The sequence below is a fragment of the Haemaphysalis longicornis genome, unplaced genomic scaffold (genome assembly GCF_048455015.1).
Source record: "Haemaphysalis longicornis isolate Haplotype H1 unplaced genomic scaffold, Haemaphysalis longicornis Haplotype H1 scaffold_4, whole genome shotgun sequence".
Taxonomy (NCBI): Eukaryota; Metazoa; Arthropoda; class Arachnida; order Ixodida; family Ixodidae; genus Haemaphysalis; species Haemaphysalis longicornis.
In genome coordinates this window covers 43,886,585-43,911,089 of record NW_027526361.1, presented here as the reverse complement: position 1 = coordinate 43,911,089, position 24,505 = coordinate 43,886,585, and the positions used below count along the sequence as shown (strand labels likewise).

Sequence of the window (24,505 nt, the reverse complement as noted above, 5' to 3'; positions counted from 1 at the left end):
AGCTATTTGCGCTTAAATTTAGAGTGCATTTTTTATATTGCAGTAAGAATGTGGGGATAAACAGTGGAAGTAACGAAAGCACACGTAAACATAGAAGTACCGATGCGTACGGTTGTTGGTGCTGCGCGCACTATACTTGTTTTAGCTGCACAGCAGCCCGCCGCTTTCGAGTTGTCGCACTGGCTGATTTGCGAAAGCGACGATGTCTTACGTGACCTGTTTGTCGAGGATGTTCCATGTTTCATGAAACGATTACTTTATACAGTAACAAAAACAAGCCAGGTGCAAATTCGGGCAAAAACAAAGCGATGTCAGACAACGGTCCGTGCATGAGTATGGAAGCGCCATCTGGGAAGAGTGATGGCACGCCCCGCTGCAGCCGAATCACGCAGTGCAAGCTCGTTTGTATACGGGCGCTTATGACTTCATTGCTGACGTCCCGAAATCGCACGATTTGGCGGGAGAATCAAGATTTTAACCTAAATGGATTAATTTCCTAGTGAATACGGCATCGTTTGCTGCCGGACAAGCGGTGCAGGCACTATGAAACACGAAATCTTTCGAATAAAACAAACTTGTATTTTGTCCTCATGGCTCCTTTAAAGACGAAGAGCGAGACGCATGCCCGCAATAATTTTGGAACACGGAAGTGTTTTATGCCTGGATACACAAGATTTCAGTGACGCCATATCCGCCACGAAAATGACACCAGTACAACGAAGCGACACCAGTACAACGAAGCAAGCGGCCTGTAAACGGTGCACCCCTGCACACAGAGTCTTCTTGCGGGGAAGCAACCTTTAATACTAAAGAGCACGTTATACTTAGGGTTGTTCGTTTTCGGCTTTTATATTTTAGCACGAAAGTGTTTTATGCCGGGATACACCAATATTTCACTGACGTCATATCCGTTACGGAAATGACGCGAGTACACCTTTGCCGAAGCGACCCGCCAGCAGGACGTCGCTCACCAAGCACACCGTCAAGACAGCCGCCGACCCGCAAATCATGCTCATTTCGCTGCACATTTCAATTTCGTGTGTTACCGATATATGACAGGAATCAATCACAGTTTTTTTTTTTTTGCAATCGTAAACTATCCTCTAAGAGTTGTTATTTGGAACAGCCGCGGCCGGCCTAAACCACGCCACTGTACACCGGCAACCTCACACGAACTTTCAGCCTAGACGCAAGTGGAATCCACCGCTTTTACAGAAGCTGTATACTACGTAGTGGTGATGCATTGTACCGCCCGCTCGAAACGGACCCGACAAGAGTTTTCTCCACAGCTTACGAGACAGGCACGCCCTTTAACTTAACCGAGTCTACATGGCGTGTTTGTAACAGTACCAGCGCAGCCGCCGCCCTTCCATCACGCCGCAAAGTACAAAAGGAGAAACTTTGCGAAAACACGAACTGCGCGTCAAAGCCCGTACAACATGAGCTTTCAAATATAAAGAAACAAAAAAAAAAGATGTACTTGGAAGTGGGGAAATACGACCCGCGTTCTTTTAATCCCGACCGGAAAAGTTTTTCATTAACCGCACGGAATTCATTAAACGCCGAAAGCGAAGAAAGATGCCCGAGAGCAGAGAGAGGACCGTTTGAGCGTTCACAATAGCAGCCCGAGGATTGCAAAACACGGACGGCAAGGAAAACCAAAAGAACACTTTGCATTATAAAATCCCATCCACGATTACCAGAAATAACAACCATAACAATGATAAGGAAGAATGGGATGAAAGCGGTTTCGAAAAGCGCGCCGAGTCTTTCCCAGCCGAAGATTACGGGCGCGAACAAAAGAAGCCGTTGCCGCTACTCAACTTTCGTTCCGGTTGTGAAGCGGCGGGCCAAGGGAACGGCGCGAATACATCACTCGGGGAGTGAGCACCCCAGTGTTCTTTCTGCACGGCGAAAGCTGGCGCTTTCGGATTACAGCCGTCTTTGGACGAGGCAAGCACGAAGCCAAAGCCAAAGGCGCAAGCCGTCCTCCTCAACTGCCTCGCGCCGCAAGAGACGGTGCACGCTTTGCTTCGCTCCAATAGCGCGAGTACGGACTCGCTATTTCGTAAGCGTTGACCGCGGAAAACGGAGATGCGGACTCGCACTGGGACTGAACCTACAAAGCGGTTTTCTCCGGCCCCACGTGGAAAATAAGATAGTTCCCTGGCGAACTACGGGGTTCGCAGAAGCCAAAATCAGACGGATGTATTTTTAAAGCGAAGCTTCTTATGCCTTACAGTGGCGTTCGATGTCGCTAAATAACGTAGCACTGCAGGAAAGCAAACTCTACACAATGGGTATCACAAAACGATGATGATGATAAGCAAAGGCACATCAAGCGCCTCAAGAAAAAAAAAAAAAAAAAAACGTTTCTAGTAGTTCGAATCGAACGTGGGTCACTCGCGTTATGAAGCCGACGTCTATCCGATTCCGCCATTTTGACACGTCGAGGCAGTTTTGACTTCTGACTTTGACTTTGACTCAGGTCGCGTAAGAGAAAGCTTCGCATTTTAACCATATTTCCCTTAAGGGAGAGGCTTTAATTTTTTTATTAGCAATCGCCTTCTCACCGCCGACGTTTGTACTGATACTCCCTCGGGGGGCAAGTGCAGCTTTCTGGCGTATCCGGGCCAGCTCTATAGTGACTAATAACCGAAGTTGTTGAGTATTATGCAAAACATTTTCGCGCGGTTATTATTGAAGCTATGAGCTTCCATTGTGTGAAATGACTGTACGCCGAATCCTAACCGGATAAAAGCCATGCGAAGTAACTTGGATCCGTTTGCAGGAATTTCACAAATCTCTCTCTCTCTCTCTCTCTCTCTCTCTCTCTATATATATATATATATATATATCAAGTAGTATTGAGCAGTACAGCCCCTTGCTGCATGCGAAATCATCAAATTTCTGGTTGGTTCTAGGTTCTGGAATCTGTGAGCGAAACTGTTATGAAAATGAAATATAGCAACAGATACGAATCATGATTTCGCTTGCACCCGTCCTTCCGCCACTTTTTCCTTCTTGAGAACGTTATTTTTGTACCCTTGTGCTTGAAATCGGCGACCAAAGGCCTGAGGCCCAACCACTGAAATAATTTACCACGAAAACGTATTAGCCATACGGTTCGCGGTTTGCACGGACAAGATGAGGGGACTGGTCAATTTAGGGTAATCCCCCAACAGAGATCGGCGGAAAGACATTTCTTCCTACTTCAGTTATGCTATCACTGCCCTCATAGCAAACTGCATATTTGTACACCTTCGTGATATTCATTTATATCACCAGACAACATTATCACGCTAAAAGACGGCAGGCAATTGCAGCGTATATCGTGCAGAAACATTATAAAGAGTGAGAAAAAATTACATACGCAAAAAGAAAACAAAATAATAAGACGCCATTGTATCTTAACGGTGAGAAAAAAAAATAAGGAGCAGAAAAGAAAGCGTTCTTTCCACGTTAAAGGTACTCAGCAGAAGAAATAATAATAATAAAAAAAACACAGCACAGTTACCGAAGGCCCACCGTTTAAAGGTCGACGCTTAATTCACTTTTGCGGCGCATATACGCAAACCCGTAGCCCAAACAAAGACTCAAGCTCAGAAAAAGCAAGGAGGAACAACAACACGATAGAGCCGTACAAAGAAACAAAAAAGAACAAGAAGCCACGCGGAAATACGCATCACGAGAGGTGGAGGCGCGAGGGAAAGAAGTACCTCCCGCGATCGCTCGAGAAGACGCGGGAGAGGGAGCGGAGGTTTACGTGGGCGCAACGCACAAAGACAGCCGTCGATCGCGAAGAAGACGTTGGCGCATGCATTATACGGGAAAAAGGCTTAATACGCCCGAATTCCCCCCGACCGGGGGGGAGGGGGAAACACGTTATATATACGCCCGCGCTCTTAGCGGGCCACCCTCCGGACTCCCCGCCTAAGACATTCGCCACTTCAGACTGAACACGAGCGTGCCCCCCGTTCTCTACTTTTTCGAAATTCCCCTCTCATTTTCTGCCCTTCTCGGGCCATCGCTTCGCCTCCAGCTTTCCGCGACGTTTCCCTCCTCGCGCGCCGGGCAAGTCGAGGATTCTGATCGACCACGCGAGCATTCCAGCGGTGACACTTTGTGAGCGAGCTCTCTCCGGGCCTCTTCCTCTCTCTCCTTCCCATCCCTCCATCGACACGTTCCATTTCGCTGCTCCCCCGCTTCCCTATAGCGATTATACGTCGGGGCTTTTCCATCTCGTCCTTCATCTCGCGCTGCGGGAGCGCGTTTCGCTTCACTTTCAGGCCCACACACCCTCTTCCCCCGTCTTATATTCCCCGTAGGAGGCGGAGGAGAAAGGGACGCAGGAAAAAAAATAAACAAAGAAAATGCCCACACACACACAAAAAAAGGAAACAAACACCCACCGGCGATTACATTTGCATAAGCTCCTTCGTTCAGGCCGTGGGGTTGCGCGGCGGCCGCTTGCATCTCAGAGGGGCAAGCAGCGCGCGAGCGGTATTTTCGCTCTCTTTTTGCAGCTTTATACTATGCACTGCATTTCGCACGGCGGTGGCGTCAATCTCTACTCAGATGTGTCCGTCTATGGCCCTCTCGTGCGCAGACGTCTCCTATCTCGGAGCAAGAAAAGTTCTCATCAACACAATGTCAATGATTACCAAGTCGTACTGCGTGTGAAAGAAAGCACTAAGGGCCCCGGTAACCATTTCCATGTTAATATAATTACCAGACATGTTTATTAATAAGATCAAATTGGCCTCTGAGGAAAGTCACGTGAGAGGAGAGAGAGAGAGAGAGAGAGAGAGAGAGAGAGAGAGAGAGAGAGAGAGAGAGAGAGAGAGAGAGAGAGAGAGAGAGAGAGAGAGAGAGAGAGAGAGAGAGAGAGAGAGAGAGAGAGAGAGAGAGAGAGAGAGAGGGTACAAGACGTAAGAGCTTTAGAAGTGCAAAGTAGGTAAATGGGAAGTGTGCATGGTGCGTGTGTGGAAGAGGGGGAAGGGAGTTACAAATACCTGGGAAACACGAAAACGGAGAAATCCGCACAGAACCTGGGGGGAAAAAATGCCCGCGTTTTTCGCTGCATCACTGCAAACTACGTCGAAAAGTGATACGCTTTTACCATTGGACTGCACAGCCGCCACGACACCCGGCCTATGCGAAGAATTAGTTCTGCACCGGGAGTCGACGCAGTTCTCTCGACATGCGTTCCGGCCGGAGTCAATGTTTGCTTTCTAACCACGAGTGATATTTATTACCAGCAAACCAATGGAACGAAAAGTGAGAACAGTAACCTCGAATCCACACACGCGCAGAATCATGAGCGCTGTCAAAAAGCGTACTCTGCCTACATATATTTTCCAGCGTATCTCTCCGTGACATACGGAACGGAGACTGAAGCCACCTGCGGGAAAAAAAAAAAAAACTATGTCTTTAAACTAAAGAAAGACGGAGGGAAAGAAACGCGTGCAAACATACACGAAGCCAAACGGAACGATCCGCGCATCGAACGCGCTACTTGCCGACAAATGATTGAGCCCGACCCTGGTGCTTCTCCTCGGCGCCTCCCGAAAGGGAGGCGCGGGAGGAATTAGGGATCCGCAGGAGGGAGACAAACGACTATAAAGTGGGTAATTATCTCCCACCGCCGCGCTCAAGCGTGTGCCCCGGGCTGTCCGGCTAACGAACGGGCCCTATACTTTATGGAAGGACTCGGCGCGGCCGCCGGCGCCCAACCTCCCCCCTCCTTCCGCGGAAACGAGGGACCTGGCTTCTCTTCCTCCGGAGATTCAAAAAAGCGCCGCGGGCGGTGCCGAGGAAGAACGGGGAAGCGAGCCTCGGAGTAGCTAGCTGCCGCGGGGCCAAATGGGTTCCCCCCATCCGCGCCGCGCAAGTGGCAACGGCCACTCGTCGCGAGCAGCGACGTTTTCGGAGGACGACGCGTGGCCGTGGCGTGCCGCACTTCTTGAGCGACTCGTCGCAGGAGACGAGGGCGACGGAAATTAGCGGAGGGCGGAGCCGGCAGCGCCATGCCGGGTCAGTAATTAAAGAAGTGGGCAGCCCAGCCCCGCGCGTTTCTCTGCCCGGCGGGAGCCGAATGAAGACGAATCCCCGAAGGCAAACCCCCAGGGAGGACCAATTAGGCCGCCTGCGCACCAGTCGCGCGGCTTGCGAAAGGTCGCACTCTCGGCACCCTCAGCCAGACGTCGCTGCTTCTTCGGCGGGTTGCAGCGCAGGAGTGGATAGCGATCCTGGATGCTCGCCGTTGGATTGGAGCTGCGCAAGATCCTTTCACACGCTCCTCACTGCATGCGGGCCGGCTGGCATGAGAGGGAAGCAGGCTCCGGCAGCGTGTAAAACGATACAAGCGCGCCTCCTGAACTTCGATTATGTAAACTCAAGGATCGTGTCTTCTCAAATTGCTCTAAAAGCGAAAGAATAATAACAAGTCCCCGCAAACTTTGCAATTTCCAACGCCCCTTTTGCGGCCAAAAACGCTCTTAACGCGGAGGCAAACCTTGTGAGTCCTTTCTACACACATCGCGCATCATTTGACGAAAACGTGACGCTTTTGAGAGGCAGCCCGAATGGTGGGCATTTCGGCTGAGAGAAAAAAGCGAACGTTTACTTGGAAGGCGTCACTCCGTTTAGTCAGCCGCGTATCTGTGTCATTTTTACCTCTGCTAACGCTCGCATTCATCTAGGAGGGCTTCCACGCGTAAATGCCGATTACCACCGTGGTTACGTTTACGGATCCTAACAGAGAACCAACACCAAAGGCGGCCACAAAACGAGCCCCGCGGTCGGGGATGCAAAGCATCATAATTTGCAACGAGTAATTACCAGACATCCCTAAAAGTACGTTGCGGCCCGTAAAAGCCATCACCGGCCATGGCAGCGGCACGAGACTTCCAAGACAATATCCCCACAGGCAATACCCGGACGGGCTCACAAATAGCGAGAAAAAGAGACGCCGTCGTGTCATCTTACGAAAAAAATTATCAGATGGACTCCCTTGATTTCAGCGACGCCAACGCAGGAAAGACTTAGGTACGGCAGGTGTGCTATACACAGCGAGCAGCGCTATGCATCTCGGCAACCTGCGCATCGCGGTGGACGTAAGACGCCCATTCGACGAGCGTGCCAACTACGCTGCCAAGAACCGGCGGAGAAGAAGGGGGATTAAAGGGTTCGGACGCCAATAAAGCTTTCTCTCTCAGGGGCGCCCGCTCTTCCGCGAGAGACGGATAACAAACGAGATAACGTCGAACCGGGAGAAGGTCGAAAGATGCACCGTCTCCCCGAGCATCAACTTTGCGGGCAGCGGCCTCCTCCTCCTCCTCCGGCGCTTTTAAATAACGCCGAACCGCCGCATCCAGCCGAGGGTCGAAGAAGATGGGGATAGCGAAACGGAGGCGCGCCACTAGACAAGAATAATGGAGAGCGCTGCAGGAGGAGAATTCGCGGCGACCTCCAAAGGGATGCTGCAACGCCGCGCTCGCAAAAAGAAGAAAAAACGAACACAAGAAACGAGAGGGAGGGGGTTACTTCTCGGAGGTCGTCTCAGCGAGGACGCTAAGCTCCGGTCGCCCGAGCATACAAAGTCAGCGGATTCCATCGCCCGTTCGCTTCTTCGCCCTTTGTTCAAAATCGCGTGACGGGCATTTGCTTCGTCGCCGACGGGATGGGAGAGCACGCACTACAATGCGCGAACGTTCCGGTCGCTCTGGCTGGCCGCTTTCGCTTTCTCGCTCTCTCCATCCAACGAGGCCAGGAATAGCGACGGCGGGCCTTCTGCTCCGCTTCACAGCGTGCTCGGCGGCTGTTCGGCGCTTTACTACGAGTAAAGAGCCGTGCTTGCTCACGCTCCGCGCGCAAACCATACATCCACTCCTTCGGGCTATCACCCTTCGAACACGGGCACTGTGTTTTTTTTCTTCCTGCAACATGCCCTCGTCTTTTAGTTTTTTTCCTTCCCCATAGGCTGACTACATCATGCCAAAGCGCGCCCAGTGCCTGCTTTTTTCCCCTCAATAACTCAGCCAGCGACACTTCGCACTTGGAAAATAAAGGTAAATTCGTACGTTTTTTTTTTTCGAATGAAAACAGCGATAGCGCCTCTTTTGTGATTATTTTTAGGTACGCCTACAAAGACACGTCCCAAATTTTGTGTCTGCTTTATGCTGCCAAATACTCCTTGAGGGGTGGTGAGAGGTCCTTGTGAACAGCGCGACTATACATTCTGATCGTTATGACCTGAGACCAGTAGCGGTCCCAGAGATTGCTTTTTTTTTTTTTTTTTTTTTGGGGGGGGGGGGGGGGCAAATAAAGAACCGCTAACCTCCTTGCGCCAATTCTGTATAGAGGAGGTGATAATAACCATAGAGGCGTGTGCGCTTATGCGGTGTAACACGCTTCGCGCTTGCGCACTAATCACATAGCGACACAGTGGTTTTTAGCGCCCCTTAGGCGGTGCATTGGCTGGCTCGAGCCAGCATTTCTGACGGTCGCAACACGTTTGCGGTCTCGCACAAATAAAATGCTCAAAAAAAAAAAAAAAAAAGAGAGAAAAAACAGCGCCACCTGTAAAGGGTGCACCACTGCACACAGGGTATCACAACAGTGCAGCCAACTTTCGCGCATGCTCGAGTGTCAGCACAAGGGGCATATGCGTATGCACACCCATTTTAAAGGTGATAGTCTTTCTTTATCTACTAACGCAAAAAAATAAATGGGGCAGCTTGCGCTAGTGGTGCGAAGCTAGAGAAACAGCGGAGCTGGGGGTCGACCTAGCTTTTCCCCACTTGGTTCATCTGTCAAATTGCGGGACCGACCGGAACGGCCTTGTAAAATCCGGCTAAACGTGGCCTCACCATCAACACTGAGCCTAGCCTAGCAAGAACATCGCAAAACTTAAGTAGCAAAACGTAAGCAAAAGGAGCCAGGTCGATCCCCAGCTCCGTTGTTTCTCCAGCCATGCACCGCCTGCACCGTCATTTTTTTTCCATTCTCAGCCCCACTTCATCCCCATCCTCCATTCCTCATTTAAGGCGGGAGTTTAAAGTGGTTACCACCTTATGCTCCGATGCCACGCTCGTTGATGCAATGCTGCAACAAGTGTCGGATGGCGAAATGCAGAAATTTGTAGAATTTGGAAAAATGCAGAATCCCCAGGCTGCATTTAAGGGGGACTCCCCTGATCACAATCCCACGGGACTTACAATTCATGACCCACGGGCTTAAAAAGCATCGCGTATTAATAAGAAAAGTTTTTTTTTCAAATTTGTGGAAATGTTCCTAACGCCCTAGTTTGCTTTATTTAGCAATATAGCACATCTTTGCCGAAATAAACAATAAACAATAAATGCGTTTTAATTTATCTACTTTTTATTATATGGCGCTACCGGTCTACCATGCTAGAGTTTTATTTTTTTTTTATTTCAGAACAGAAGTGACACATCTAAAGTAAGCAAACTAGGCCTTTGCGCACATTTTATGCATTCGTAAAACTTTTCGTATTGGTGCACAATATTTTTTCAAGCACGTGGGTCATGATGAAGTCTCCAGTCCCACAGGAATGTTAACAGGCGAGTCACCCTTCAAAGGGGCCATAAAGACAAAATGCAACTGTTTAATTTGAAAGAACTAGGCTTCAGTACCTCCCTCCGCTCCATTCCAGCCACGAAAGACGCCTTTTAAACAAAAATTACACGGAGTATTAAAAGAACTTTCAAATTTCGCGCTACAGTGACGCGTTATGGGCAGGAGTGACGTCATACGGGACAGCACTAACAATAATTTTCCTTGTGTTAACTGCATGTTAGCATTCAAGTGATACCATCAAACGGAACCAGAGGCCCCACTACAATCAATCACTCAGTCATGTTTATTGGCGGTGGCCTATGTCGGCGGCGGCCAATCACACAAGCAAGATTCTGTGACGTCATGGAAAAGTTGCCCGAAAGTGGCTAGGGAGCCGCCACTGTTGAATACGTTTTCTTCAATATCTCCACTATTTGTTCGGAGTTTGCGATAAAATCGGTATCGCTGTTATCGGGTGAAAGCAGTGTTTCTATACGAACCAAGCTTGTATTTTGTCTTCACGGCCCCCTTTATTCCCTTCGCGCCATGTATAAAATCTACCCCTGTTGTTACAAAACCCGCTATAATTTACGGGCGTGGCTTTTCCACGTGCCTTTGTTACAAACGCGGTTTCGATGGGATCAGGGGCGATAAAAAGCACACCGGTCATTAGGCACGCGAAATTGCTGTTGGCTTTGCTTACAGGCAAAGTAAGGAGCCCTTGTTTTCCGACTCCGCAGGGATTGATAACTCCGAGTCGCATTTACGTGGCCGTTTGCACGAAATGCCAAACATAAACCAACGCGATGTTCTGTCCAATAAAATGTTTCTCTACACGTGCACACTGACACAAATGATATTGCCGTACAGTACAGCAATATCATTTGTGTAAGTGTGCAGCCTGCACTATACGTAGTGCAGGCTGTATATAGTACATATACAGTACAAAATATAGTACAGCCTGTACTATATTTTAGCAATGTCAAGGTAGCACTCGATACGATGGCGTGCATGTAAACGTTGAAAGCTCGCTGCTCCTCGCTGACTCTTACAAGAAGAAGACGAAGTATCGTATTTGCACGAGTCTAAAGCGCACCGTTTTTCGCCAAAAGTAGCCTTAAAATATGCGTGCGCGTTACAATCGGGCTCAAAACCAAAATCGGCTGTAAATCTTCCCAGATACTTAGTTGTAATGCCAGCAGGGGCTAAGCAAGTTTATGAAGCACAATGGATGTTTGCTACCGCAGTTACGTGCTTCGAATAAAATGTATTCTGCCACGTACATGCTGTCATGTCTTTTATCATCTATAATTGGCGTCAAATTTTTTCACATGTTCATCAGCAAATTTACGTATGCGTTACAATCGTTCAAATACGGCAACCCTGTCCGCGCACGCCGCTTCAGATTGGCCTCAAACCTTGCTCGTTTACAGGTAAACAACATGAGAAGAAAAGACAACAACAGAGGCCTCCTTCAGAACAGCCATGCTACATTATTAGCATTACATTTCACTCACGCTTGCAGTAGATTGCTTTTCCCGTGCCTCAAGCACAATTACGTGCGGCAACGGCCCACTCCCTTTCGCTGAAGCCCCCCCTTTCTCTGAGGAGAGCGTCCTAAGCCAGCGCACGTGCAGAAAGGTACTAGAATGCGGGTTAATTTGGGGAAACAGAGAGAGGGCGACAGGGGGCGGCGCTGAGTACCGCACGCGAGATACCTCGGTCGTCCGGTTACGGCAGAAAGGGGTGGAGGACGGGCTTAGCGCAGAGCTTAAGTGCATCTGCGTTGTTGTGTCCCGCGAGGGCACACAGGACGGGGAAGAGCGAGGGGAGAAAATTCCTCATCGACCCGGGATCGTGGAGGGCCAGAGCCCGAGGCCGGCTTCAGGAGTCCGGGACCTCGTTCCATCCGAGCCGCGGCGCGGAGGGTCCGCGAAAACAGCGACCATCGTGTACGGGTAATACACTATTGGCACGCTGACGGCCCGCGGAGTGACGAAAAAACCGTGGTTGATTCCCCTGTCATAGGAATCAGTAAAATACGAAAGTGAAATGTGGTGCGAAATCTGCGGCTGAGCATGATTTGCGGGTCGGCGGCTGTCTTGTAGGTGTGCTTGGCGAGCCACGTCCTGCTGGCGTGTCACTTCGGCAAAGGTGTACTGGCGTCATTTCCGTGACAGATATGACGTTAGAGAAATCTTTGTGTATCCCGGAATAAAACACTTTAGTGTTAAAATACACAACCCGAAAACGAACAAGCGTAAGTATAACGTACTCTTTAGTACTAAAGGTCTTCCCCTCAAGGAGACCCTGTGTGCAGGGGTGCACCCTTTACAGGCCGCTTGCTTCGTTGTACTGGCGTCACTTCCGTGACGGATATGACATTCACAAAATCTTCATGTATCCGGGAATACAACACTTTCGTGTCAAAAGGAACACTGGAAACCACAAAACCACCGTGTTCACGCGTGCGCGTCACGACACTGCCACCCAGTTGGTTCGTCTTACCTCACCAGCGAAATTAACAAAAGAAAACGAGTGCCTTTGAACACGCCTATAGAACGCAGGTATTACATGTCCAGTCTGAGTTAGCAGGACCCGTAAATAAAGGACTAGACGCAACATGCCCTGGAAATTGCAGTCGATTTCTTTTTCGTGAGAATAAAAGGCCGAGCGATATAAAAAAGAGAAAAAGAAAAAAAATAAAGCCGTTCCACTCAATTTAAAGCTGTCGGAAGTGCACGGCAGTGACTCGCCATAATGGGCTGTAGCGCCGTTATCCGCTCGCTGCTACCAGCCAACAGAAATCAAATTTCCCGCCTTCGCAGTGCTCGCGCGCCCCCTGCCTGAAACTGCGCCAGCGGGAGTTCTGTTCTTTTTGTGCTTGCTTTTCCTCCCGCACGCGCCGGCGTTGCACTGGCCCTTTTTTTCGCTTACCATCGCAAAAATCAACCCAACGAGCGTTCCTAACTAAATGAACGCGGGCGCTGCGGTTAATTACATATATTTTGCCTCAAATGTACCTACAGTTTTCTTTGCGCTAAACAACATAGAGACGTATCACAAGCGCCAGCGGTTCACGAGTTTCCAACGCTTATGACTATATAAACCGCTTTGCTTTCGAAGCCTCGCGGTTACGCCGCGACGACAGCGGCTACGACGGAACGCCGGGTCTAGTTTGGTCCAGCGAGCGAGCTAAGACGACAAGGCGCGGCCCTAAAGTGCTCTGCACTTAAAATTGTCAGCCCCAACTACCCGTCCGGACTGCGCCTCAAGCCACGCGGAGAAGCTCCGACGCAAATTTCGAGCAAACACTTTGCGCATGGATGACGTCGATGTTGCAGTCTTGTTTTCATGGTTGACTGCTAGTATAACGCTTAGTAACTACGAGAAAAGCCTCCATTTTTTTTTTGCATTCCCCAGCCCCCGACGCACGACTTTAAGTACAGATTTAGGCATCGCAACCGAGTAACGATTCTTCCGCTCTTACTGTTCTTGCAATAAAGAGGCTAGGCCCTCTGTTTTTGAGACTACAGCAGTCCTCCTAGACACTTTCTTCAAGGCTTCTGCGTTGAGCGAACGACACGCCACCAAACGCTATGTAAGAAATGGGTCGCAACACGGTGCAAACATCACAAGTGGGGAAAAGTGCGCGAAGACTTAAAGCGAATGGATCCGGAGACACGCGCACAAGCGTTGAAGTCTAAGCCCCACCGACAGAACCGAACGGGTACGCGCAAGAGAGAGAGAGAAAAAAAAATCAGGCACCAGAGGAAGAGGAGACAGGAGTAGCGCAACCACGACCCATCGCAGAAGCCATTCCGAAGGAACCGCCGACCAACGGGCTCAGGAGAGACAGGGCAGCCGTAGGGAGAAGCAGTCGCGAGGCAGGCTTAGGGAAAAAAAAAGCGAACAAGAAATGAAGAGAGGAGTAAAAAGAGAACACCCAAACGGGAGACGGCACCACCGACTCAGGAGTCGATTTGCTCCGCGCCGTCACCACACACTCGGTTTGCATCGCAGTTTGCGTTGCGAAGCAGGGCGAACCTCCTTCCTACCTGGGATACCGGTCGCGGAAGGAAGGCGAGGGACGGAGGAAGAAGAGAGCGGGAGCGATAAGCGCGGAAGAGGCTGGCGGAATGCGCGCATGCATGTATGCATGCCTCAGACTTGGATGAACAGGCGCGCGACGTCGAGACATCCCTGCTGCTCCTCCTCCTCCGACAGAGCTCATCCGCGAGTCGCCATCCTACTGAATTGTAAAGGAGAAGAACGGCACGCGGCGCGAAGTAGCGCGAGGATCCGGAGAATGACTTTCTCTAGAAGAAGAGGAGGGGGGGTGCAGAATGGTAAAAAATGACCAGCAGGGCAGCAGCAGCAGCAGCACTAGCGGAAGGTGTGTGGAAAACGTGGAAAAGATAGAAAGGGGAACGAAGGCGCGAAATATAGCAGGCGGGATTTGCTGCCGAGCAGTTGCGCTACTCAGCTACCTGAAAATGTACAAGGCGCGCCCGACGGAATGAAAGCGCGCGAAAACGGGAGATCGCAGCTCGCTGAATCCATGACGCGCACAAAAATGTTAAAAAAAACAACAACGAACGAGTGCAGGAGGTACGCCGTTAAGGGCCCGGAGCACAGGACGTGCAAGAAAAGTATACCGGGCGGGGGCCTTGTTTCTAGATTTGCGAGTGGACTTCTGGCGCTGAGGCTGATGCGGCCGTTTGCTGAGGGAGCTGGGCGGCGCGGCCATGCAAAGAGGGAAGAACGGTCGCTCGCTAGGGGAAGCGAGATGGGTTCGCGCGAAGTGGTAAACGAGAAGGGACGGGGCGCGTGGGAGCAAAAGCGCGCGACGACTTGCACGCGCCAACTCGATGAACGCTCGGGGGCGAACTGGTCGCGCCAACTTGCGCAGCGCGTCCGAAGCGGCATACTATAAACTACCCCGTGAGCCGAGGCTCTCTCTCTCTCTCTCTCTCTCTTTGCATTTGCTTCGAGTACGGTTTTGTTTTGTTCTCATTTCTCAGATTCTTCTTACCAGTTTCCCGCCCTCACTTTTTTTTCGCTCCCCAAATGCGCTCTCCGCCGCCCGGAGCGGTAGTTTTCCAAGCTCGGTCTGCATTTGGCGCCAAAACACAGAATCCCCAAAAGGGCGGGTGACTAGGAAGTGATCCCGCGATTCCGGAGAAGAAGGAAGATGAAGATCGCTTGGAGCGACTTCCTCCGGCAAAGCTTCAGCTCGCACACACAAGTCTCACTCCGCTTGCTTGCTTTTCCTCCGTTCGTTTTTTTTTTTCTCGAACCATAGTGAGCGTTTCTTGCGAACACACAAGCGTGTGTATCCTGTCGTTACGAACCCACGCGTCCTCTCTCGATTTTTCTTCTTCCTTCTCCACGAATTGCTACAGAAACGCCGGTAACGAAGCTCCAGGGGCAGAAAAACCGGGATACCGGCATTACTGTTCTCCTCTTTGAAGTAAAGAAAGAAGCACATATGCCCAGCGGCCTGAGTAAAGAAGAACGGACTAGACGGTAACGCCTGCTGGGCGCTGCCCGTAGCGAGCAGCGTTTAGGGGTCCCAGTCAGCGCTCCACGTTGTTTTGCAACAAAAGCACGCACAGTGCACCCACACGACGTGACGTTATACCTCGTCTCACCCCCAGCAACGGATTAAAAGAAGAAAAAGAAAAAAACATCCGTCGAACGCAGGAGGAAAGCGGAATGCAGACCCCTGGGGCCGAGGCTATCGGAAGCGCAAAGACGGAGATCGTTACACGCGGGCGACGCCAGAAGTCGTCTGCAGACACGCGTTTCGACGACGGATGCGGGCCGGATAACGAGCCATCGCAGGCGATCTGACGAGCGGTGTGTCCTGCGAGCATGCAGCTTCAACGCGCGCGCGCTCTATCCGCTCCGGGCGCTTCTCTCCTCGCTCCTCCCCGCATCCTCCCTCAAATCTGCGCGCAGAGGAGACTGCCTCGCAGCGCGCGAGGAATGAACCTCGCGTGGAGGAGGAAGAGCCCCGGAAAGCGCTTTTGTCAAAATAGCTCCGTCCGCCTCGGTGTCTCCCTGCAGAGCCGAGTTTCAATCCCGACACAGCGGCAGCGTATTTACCGGCGGATACGAGTAAGCAAACGCAGGGTGAAAAGGGGGGAGGGCGCCACCTTAATCCGCGATGAAGCTTGCCGGCGCTGATTTGCAAGCGCGCGAGAGAGCTGTTTGTCTGCGGATCAAACGGCACGAGAAAAACATCCCGGTCCCGACCCGCGGCGCGTAGGTGTCCTCAAAAAGGTCACGGGTTGAAAAAAAAAAAAAAAAAAGAAAACGGAGTAAACACGGTGTAGAAGAGCACCAGAGAGAGCGAGAGAGATAGAGAGAGGGGTGAAATAAAAGGCGGCGAAATTGGGACTTGCCAGGTACTCTTGTTGGTTACTGCTTTTCCCGCGCGAATAAGGGCGAACCCTGGCATCAGCTCAACAGAAAGGTGCAATGCGAGTGAAATAACGGGAATTGAACAACCCGAAGCGCAGCAACAAACCAACGGACAAAATGAAGCACTGCGAAAAAATAAAAAAGAGTATCCTGAAAGCGAAAAAAAAAAAAAACACGAAACAAGGCGGAAGACGTCAAACAGTGCGCGGTAGCGGATGAACGAGCCGGGATGGCGGAGAAGTGCGATCAAATTGATGCTCTGCAATGGATACGTTCGAGCGAGTGTATATACCTCTATCCGGCGGACTGAAAGAAGAGGGGGCAATAAAGGCGGTAGAGGCTTCCGCAAAACCCATTGTTTCTGCAGTGTGCGCTCTTTCTTGAACGGCGGCGGCGGCTTGCGTCTGCTCTTTCCACGTGTGCTGTTCTCTTCGGGCCGCCGCACTCGACGATGAACGATGCTGCGAAGGTGCTGCCGCGGCCGACGCCTCTCCGAACGCAGGGTGGCAGAACTGGAAACGCACGGTTCACTAGAAGGCTTAAGAAGTGCCATTCACTTGCCTCTCACCCGACGAGGGAAACGGCCATACTAACTCCCTGTCCTGGCTCCGTGTATGTTCCAGCTATTTTGAAAATTTTTACTTTCCCTGAACTTGATCACTCTCGTCAGCAGAGTGGCGGCGGTCTGATAAAAGCTCAGGCATGCTCCTAATCTGGAAGGTGTTCTTGGGCCGAGGGGGGCACTACGAGAAAGGGGGAGCCGATTGATGCCGGTAAATGCAGCTACCTGTTCCCTTGGCGCCGAGGGGAAGAAGGAGAAGACACGTCGAGAAAAGCGATAAATAAAAGTGAATGGAAGGAGTCGGCCACAGCAGAAAATGAACGGCGAATAAACAGCGGCCAAGAAACGGCTTCAATTTGCTACGCTCGCCGTCAGCCGGCGCCTTGCAGTGCGCGGAGGAGGAGACAAAGAGGAGGAGAAGAAGGGGTATCGGAATGGGCGCTAGCTGCTAACGAGAACGAAAAAAAAAAAAAAAAACCGCGGATAATGCCAAGGAGAGAAAAGGAAGGTTAGAAACAAATTATGCTCATCTCCAGAACCACTGCAGTGTTACGCTTTTTGTTTTGGTTCTCGTTTCAAAGGAATGGCCCCTTTTCTTTTTGTATAGCGCGGCATCGTTTTCGCACTACTGGCGCTAGGCTCCGGCGACTTCAGCGTTGCTTAGCGCACTTCTCCGCCCCCTTCCAGCGTGCTTCGGCGGCGCCCTAATTTTCATTTTGTGCCCGAGAATAAACACGCCTCAGGCGCTTCCTTAGCAAACAAGCGGGGCCGGCGGCCGTCAACATTGCGCGAACGGCGCAGCGTGGTGCGGGTAAACAAATACGAGACTGTGACGGATAAACAATCCGCCGGCGGGCCGAGAGGAGCCTGCAAACAAGGCGAATATATGTGCGGATAGAGCTTTAACGAAATTGCTTTGAAGCAGCGGGCCCGTGAGAAGAAGTGGGAGAGAAGAACGCGCTCAACAGGGGGGACGGGGAAGGCGCACGCTCGAGCCACTGCCCGGCCGAGACACGCACCACCGAGACAGCTCCCTTCGTGTCCTGGTAGGAGCCCCGCATCTCTGTATAATCGACGTTAAAGCCTCCGAGCATTAGTTAAACTAGACATTTCGGATGCCCCAAGGTCCGGGTTATTAGAACGATTAGAATGGAGTGGAGTGCATTCGGCAAGCATTCTCAGATAATGAATGGCAGCCTACCATTGTCCCTGAAGAAGAAAGTGCATGACAGCTGCATCTTACCGGTACTCACCTACGGGGCAGAAACTTGGAGGCTCACTAAGAGGGTTCAACTTAAATTGAGGACGACTCAGCGGGCAATGGAGCGGAAGTTGATAGGTGTAACATTAAGGGACAAGAAGAGAGCGGAGTGGGTGAGGGAACAAACGCGCGTGAAGGACATATTAAGAATAAGAAATGGGTGTGGGCAGGGCATGCAATGTGAAGTCAAGATAACCGTTGGTCATTAAGGGTGACAGAGTGGGCCCCTAGAGAAGGCAAACGTGGCAGGAAGCGGCAGAAAGTTAGATAAGCAGATGAGATCAAGAAGTTTGCGGAGTAAATTGGTCGCAATTAGCACAGGACCGGGATAAGTGGACATCCATGGGAGAGGCCTTTGCCCTGCAGTGAGCGTAGATAGGCTGGTGGTGATGATGAAGGCCCGGCCCAGAGTGCTCTTTCCCCTCCGTTAGTCAGAAGTGTACTGAGGAAATGATACACCAGTGTCAGTGCCTGGAATTACCGAATTATTAAGTATCAGGATAATGATGAACAGGTGTCCGTTGGAGATAAGTTGGCTAGAACTGCCCAAAACAAAGCTACGTGCAGCAGTTGAGCCTTTTCCCTCCGAGTGCTGCGCTCAGACGCCAGAGAAGCCTCTTTTGTGCGGATAAGACCGCATGCATCACGAAATGGAACACCAGAGGGAGTGACAGATCGTATACAAAGAGCCTCGACTACACACGTTGGTGACAGCTGACGGAACAAGGAAAAAAAGGTCGCCCCTTCGTGTCTCGAAATCCCAGGCTCTGCGCACCTTCCCGACATGTCATTAGCCTCGCCGCTGAATTCGGAAGAAGCTGCAGCTGGCGCAGCTGTGACAGAAGCTCTGGAGAGCAAACACGACAAATAAACATGCGCCACAAAATGTTCATGCGTGAACGAAAAGCGAGCGTCAAGCGGCATTAGCTACCGCTACAAGGAAAACGCTGAAGCTCCTTGAAACTGCTAGAAGTGCTGGAAGCGTACATAACGGTGTACAAGGGTGCCTAAAGGCGGTGTTGAGGCATGGTTGCTTGACTAACGTGCCTAACTCAGTTCAACAATCGCTACACACCACGCGGAGAAATGTGTCCCAATTTTTTTAGCCTGAAAAATTTGTTCAACGTTACTTGTACAGCACTTAAGCACGAATGACTACGGCTTGGGAATTAGCTTCACGTTCTAAACCAAGTGCTTTCTTTGTAAAGTCGCTGCATCAAACGTAATCTAGCAAGCAGAACGTTAGGTTATGCCTGTTGAACAAACGATAAATACAAAAAGACCGCAACAAGCGTTGTTCTCACATTTTTTCCTTACTTTGTTGCGGGCGTTCGCGTATAATTCCGTAATACTTCGTTAAGATAAGTGAAGTGAATTTGCGCCAAATGCAATCGGTCGCAGAACCGGAATCGCACTACTGGCGCACACTGCACCGCACCGATCTGAATGATCACCCGTACATTTTCTGCAAGTCAAGAAAAAAAAAAAAACTGTGCCTTTGCGGCATGTTAAAGATCCCCAGGCTGGCAAATTTATTCCTCAGCCATCGTCTATGGCGCGCCGCATATCCCAGAAATGGCTTCGATGCGCAAAAACCTACATTTCGGGCATTACAAAAATACACTCATGACAGTCCTATAGCATAATCGAGATGATAACGACACCCTTCGGGGGCCCGCCTCGAACAGGCATGGAGACAGTACTTAGGGTAATGCGCTCAAGGACGCAAGAGACATCTTCAAGCAGGCTCCGCGTCACCCAAAACCGAAGGCAATTAAAGGAGGCCACAAGAGGAGCGACGAAGGCGGGCAGTGGGTGAGATGTCCCTGCGGACAAGTCGGTTAGCAGCGGGACGGGAGGAAACCGAAAGGGAGTGAGGTCGGGGGCTCAGTGAAGCTCGGTGCCTGATGAGCGCGCGCGGTTACGCGCCTCCGCGCTCTCCTCACTGCTTCCTCTGCCAACGACAGTTTTAGCCCCAAGCGACCTGGCGCCACGTGTACCTCTCTGTCCGCGACCCTGTTTGTGCCAGTCGAGAGAACCCATTGTCTCTGCCACCGAGGATCCCCGCCGTCGCGCCAGCTTCTCTTACCTGAGCACGCGCCAGCACAGTCTTGCATAGTCGCCAGCTACGCTAAACGCGAACAAATGCGCTCGCGGCACAAGAGTTCCGACGCAAATAATGTCCCCCCCCTCCCGGATACTTTCTTGCCTTGCGCCAAATAACGCAAAGCCCATCTTCGCCGCTGCGCTCAGCTCAGCGGGAGTGGCGGTTTCGACGAGAAAAGTGGGGGGTTAGCTCGTCATCACCACCAACGCAAGCGAAACGTCAACTGCACCAAAACTGTAAGCTTGGCGGGTACATTAGATGTGGAGAATGCGAAGCCGGACTTAGCCAACCAGTTTGAAAATTTGAAGAAAATTTGAAACCTACCTAAACTACATACAGCCTTATGGCTACGAGGTGAAGTAATACAGTTTCTTTCAGAAAACGTCGCAGTTGTTTACCAGGTGGAAGGCACATTTTTCTCTTCCACGGACTCCTCTACTGCCCACTAACCCGAATTCTCCACACGTGACAAAGAGGATGATCCATCCCGGAACACGTACGCAAGCCGGGAGAATTTTTCACTTGGAGCCAGGAGTACACCGAGCTCTATTATATAAGAAGGTGCGGGAGTGACTACACTGTCGAACTCCTCATTACAGTATAAACAGCTACAGCTATACAGCTACTTACAGCTCATTACAGCTATACTGCAAAGCATCCGGATTGCTGTGATCTTCACACGCACACCGGTCGGCTGCGTTACGCCCAAAGTTGAAGAGAAAAGGTGCTTTCTTGGAATGACGCTCACAGGACGCGTGGCTGAGGAACGAAATTTATTTCTGCGCTGTGTGCAGGTAAGGAAACGAAACTGCTGCATTTAAAATGGGTGAATCCCCTGAGCGATATGAACGGCTCAGCGGCACTAAGCATTTGACGCCGCATCAGGTTGCGTGACAGTTAATTTCGGTAGTTAATCTGGAGTAATCAACTTTTTCTCACGGCAGTACGTTGGCATGCAATGAATCCGCCGCATTTCGATGCAATTTTCTGGGCATGCAAGAAAGAAACAGTAACTATCAGAAAATACGTCCGGCACGAGTGTTACGGTAACAGGCGATAGACAACGTAATGATCACAGACAAAAAATGCAATCACAAGCCTGATCACAGACAAAAAATGCAATCACAAGCCCGTGCTTGATTATAACACTAGCTTGCACGAAAAGACCGTAAACAGCGTGGGCACAAGGACAGAATAGAAACGATGCTGGGGTACCTGCGGTTAAAAGGCGAGCACGAAAATTGAAACAACAACTTTTATAGCGACGATAACGCGCCCGGCTCGGTTTTCGGCACATCAATGTCGCATACGTGGGGAGACAAGTTATGGCTCGCATTTACGCGGGCGGCCATGAAAGCACTCGCTCTGCTTTATCTCCGAAGAAAAGAGTTTCGAGCTGACGACCACGTTGTGTTCTTCGCCGCTGCAGGGAACACACGGCGCAAGGCGTCAGTAGAGAAGTGATGGTAATTTTATAAAGCGAGATTACCGGGAGCGACGTTAAAGCTTGCCCATCAAAAAGTAAAAATGTACGAGAATAACAAACAACAGAACTGAAGCACGAAATCACGAAATCTCTTGCGGTGTTATGTTATAGGTCTCGCCACTCCCGTCGGCTGCCGAACAAGAAAAATTGTGCTATATATATATATATATATATATATATATATATATATATATATATATATATATATATATATAAATGGCGGCGTTCGTACACGGACACGTGGTTACACCTTGGCCGTGCATAAAGTGTCTCCGCAATCTCGGCTCGCAGTTCTTTTACGACGCCAGAACCGTAGTTAGGGTAGGGTATGCGGCGGAATGAGGAAAAGGGGGAGAGCCCAATAGACGATAGAGAGAGAGGGGAGGAGAGAGAGAGAGAGGGGGGAGGGAGACGGTGGATTGTATTAGGGCGCTCACTCGTAAAAAAGTAATCATGCTCTACGCCGCTTCGGCCTCAATACACGCGCGCGCGCGCAACCGCGGCTTTACAGCCGAGAACACCCTCGACAAGCCGAACAACAAAACGCACCTGCAGTCAGGTGGCAAACACAAATAAAGCACGAGAGGAGAAGTCCAAATATGGGAGGGGAGAAACATTCAGAGTGAGAGAGGCGCTTTCTTCCCCAGAGCCTCCCGCGTTGAACCAGTTCGGCGTGCACTAATGTAAGTTGCAGCCCTTTCCCCGAGCTCCTTGGTGTGCGGGGCGGCCTCCTCCCGCGGTCCGTGCCGCTTAGGTACGCACGAACGAACCCGAGCTAGTGCGCATTAGCTAAAGCGGCCTCGGTCGCGCTAGGGGGGAGGATGGGGGTTGCAGCGCCAGAGATGACGGTAATAGCTAATAATAAGCGTTTTACAGCGCGCGGAGAAAGGCGAACTCGGCCAAACGCGAGAGCCCGAGGCATCAAAGACACCCAGCGAAACGAGCAGCAGGAGCGGCCGAGGGGGCAGGAAAGGGATGAAGAGAAAAGAAGGAGCCGCACCATTGTGCTCGGAGGGAGCAAAATAAAGAAGAGTGTAATAACGGCGGCGTCGTTGGAACGTTGCAATAATTTAACAACCTCCGGACGCGCCACTGCCGTTCTCGGCGCGCCGCGACCGGCTTTTTTAGAGCAGGAGGGACGACAGTGCGGGACTTACGGCGCGGCGGCGGCCGAGCCGCGTTCGTTTGGTCCCTTCTTTTAACGGCGCTTTTAATTTTCATTCGCGGCCTAATCCCGTTGTCTCGCTCCGCTCACCGGAGCCACCGCTGCTGCTGTGGACGTCATTAGAACGCGCCGCGCCGCCTTCTCCTATAAGCCGAGCGGAGGAGTGCGGCTCAACACACCGCGCTATCATTAACCGGCTTCGGGAGGAGGCGTGCCGTGTGTGTTCTGTCCGTACATCTTTCGCCACTGCTCGTAGCGCATTTTTTCTTTCGCTTCCCCTTCACTCCTTGGCTTCGCCGTCCGGCCGGGAAACGAGATTTTCTGTCCGCATTATTTAACTCTCGCCGGCCCACACACACGGAGGCGGGCGAACGCTCCCTTTTTCCAGGTGCGTCAAATATTTACGCAAACCGCAACGGAAGACCGCCCGCGCGCCTCCTCCCGTTTTCTCCATCGCCCTCACGCGCCCCCACGTGAGAGTAGCAACGGCGCGCTTCGGCCGCCGCCTCTTGTATAATTTGGTTAAGATTAGGTCCGGCTCGCTAAATTCCCAAATACAATACGTGCTTTCAATCTCCCTCTCGGTCGCCGGAAAGGGAGAGTCCCAGAGCTCCCGCTCGTTGCTTTATTGAAGAAGCCTCGGCAACCGCCTTTTGCTGCCTGCCCAGAAGCGAACACCGGGAGAATTAGAGGCAGGTGAAAGAAAAAAAAAAAAAAAAAAAGAAAAAAAAAAGAATCGAGAGCTCAGCATTTTTCTGCGCAAAGAAGTGCGCCTACCATAGGTAGGAACAGTGCGCACACGTTGCAGCTCTTACAGGGAGGCTCGGGCGTCGGATGAGGAGCTTTAGCGGCTTTACGGATAAAGCAACAAGAAACGTTGGAAAAAGTTTAGCAAGATTCGTCATTGATCAACACGCACGACCGGCGAAGAAATGAAAATATAAACAAGTTTGAGAGAAGTAAGCAGGCACAGCAGCAAGAATTATGCATCTCAATTCCCGCAGACAGGAGGGAGCCACCAATGCAGCGTGACTAGACGACGCCCGCCGAACGAGGTTCACTGTAATCGGATCGGACCTTCGGATCAGAGCCACTTGCTTTTCGTTAGCGTCTTCTCACGTTGCATCTCAACGCGTAGCGTCTTTACGTCTACTATAGAGAGACCTCCGTACTACGTTACTTTTATTGCGCTCCCTTCCAGGGTGAACGGAAGCGGCAGGTTTTGTATCAAATCAGTGGCTCCTAGTTTTCTGCTCTTTCGGTTTTGACGAGGCCGCATGTTACGTGTTGTCACGTGACTTTCAGGAGATGTGACAACCTGGCTGCCGCACAAAAACGATGAGCGTCGTTCGGCAGGCGCACCAGCGTATCTCTGGATGGGATCAACCTTTACACGTTTACTCGCAGTGATGACAAAACGCTCTGAACGGGAAAACGAATTTTCCGAAGCGACCAAGGCTCCTCAAGCGGCAGCATGTGCGCCCGAGTTAGAGTGTACCCGAGTGATACAGTTTCCGACGCGGCGCTGCAAAACATCTATCAGATTGGACGCGTGCGGGAGCGGCGCTCTGGGGGTCTTCCAAGTTCCGACATCCCAACCGGTTCAAGGAGCGGGAGACGTGTGCGCAGACGCGTCGCTTTCCGCATATGTGTTTCGCCTTTCACCGTCAATACCAGTGACTTTGCCATGAAGAGACGCAGGTAGGAGCTGGTACCCCTTTCGTAGCAGTAAGACGGACAAGACACAATGGCATCGTTGCGAGCCCTGTGTGAAGCAACCGGCCCCTTTCAGGCACCGTGGGATGACGCGCCCTAAATTCGGAAACTCGAACTGACGCAGAAGATCTTGGCGGTCATGGCCTTGATTGTATGCGCGCGATACGAAGTGAAGCCGACGAGTGCGGCCTGAATGT

The 24,505-nt window shown here is 51.2% G+C and overlaps 1 protein-coding gene across 7 annotated transcripts in view; it reads right to left on the bottom strand.

Moving 5' to 3' along the window:
* The window catches only part of Mub (poly(rC)-binding protein mub), a 189,645-nt gene that overhangs the window by 66,981 nt on the left and 98,159 nt on the right, over window positions 1–24,505 (bottom strand). The window lies entirely within an intron of this gene.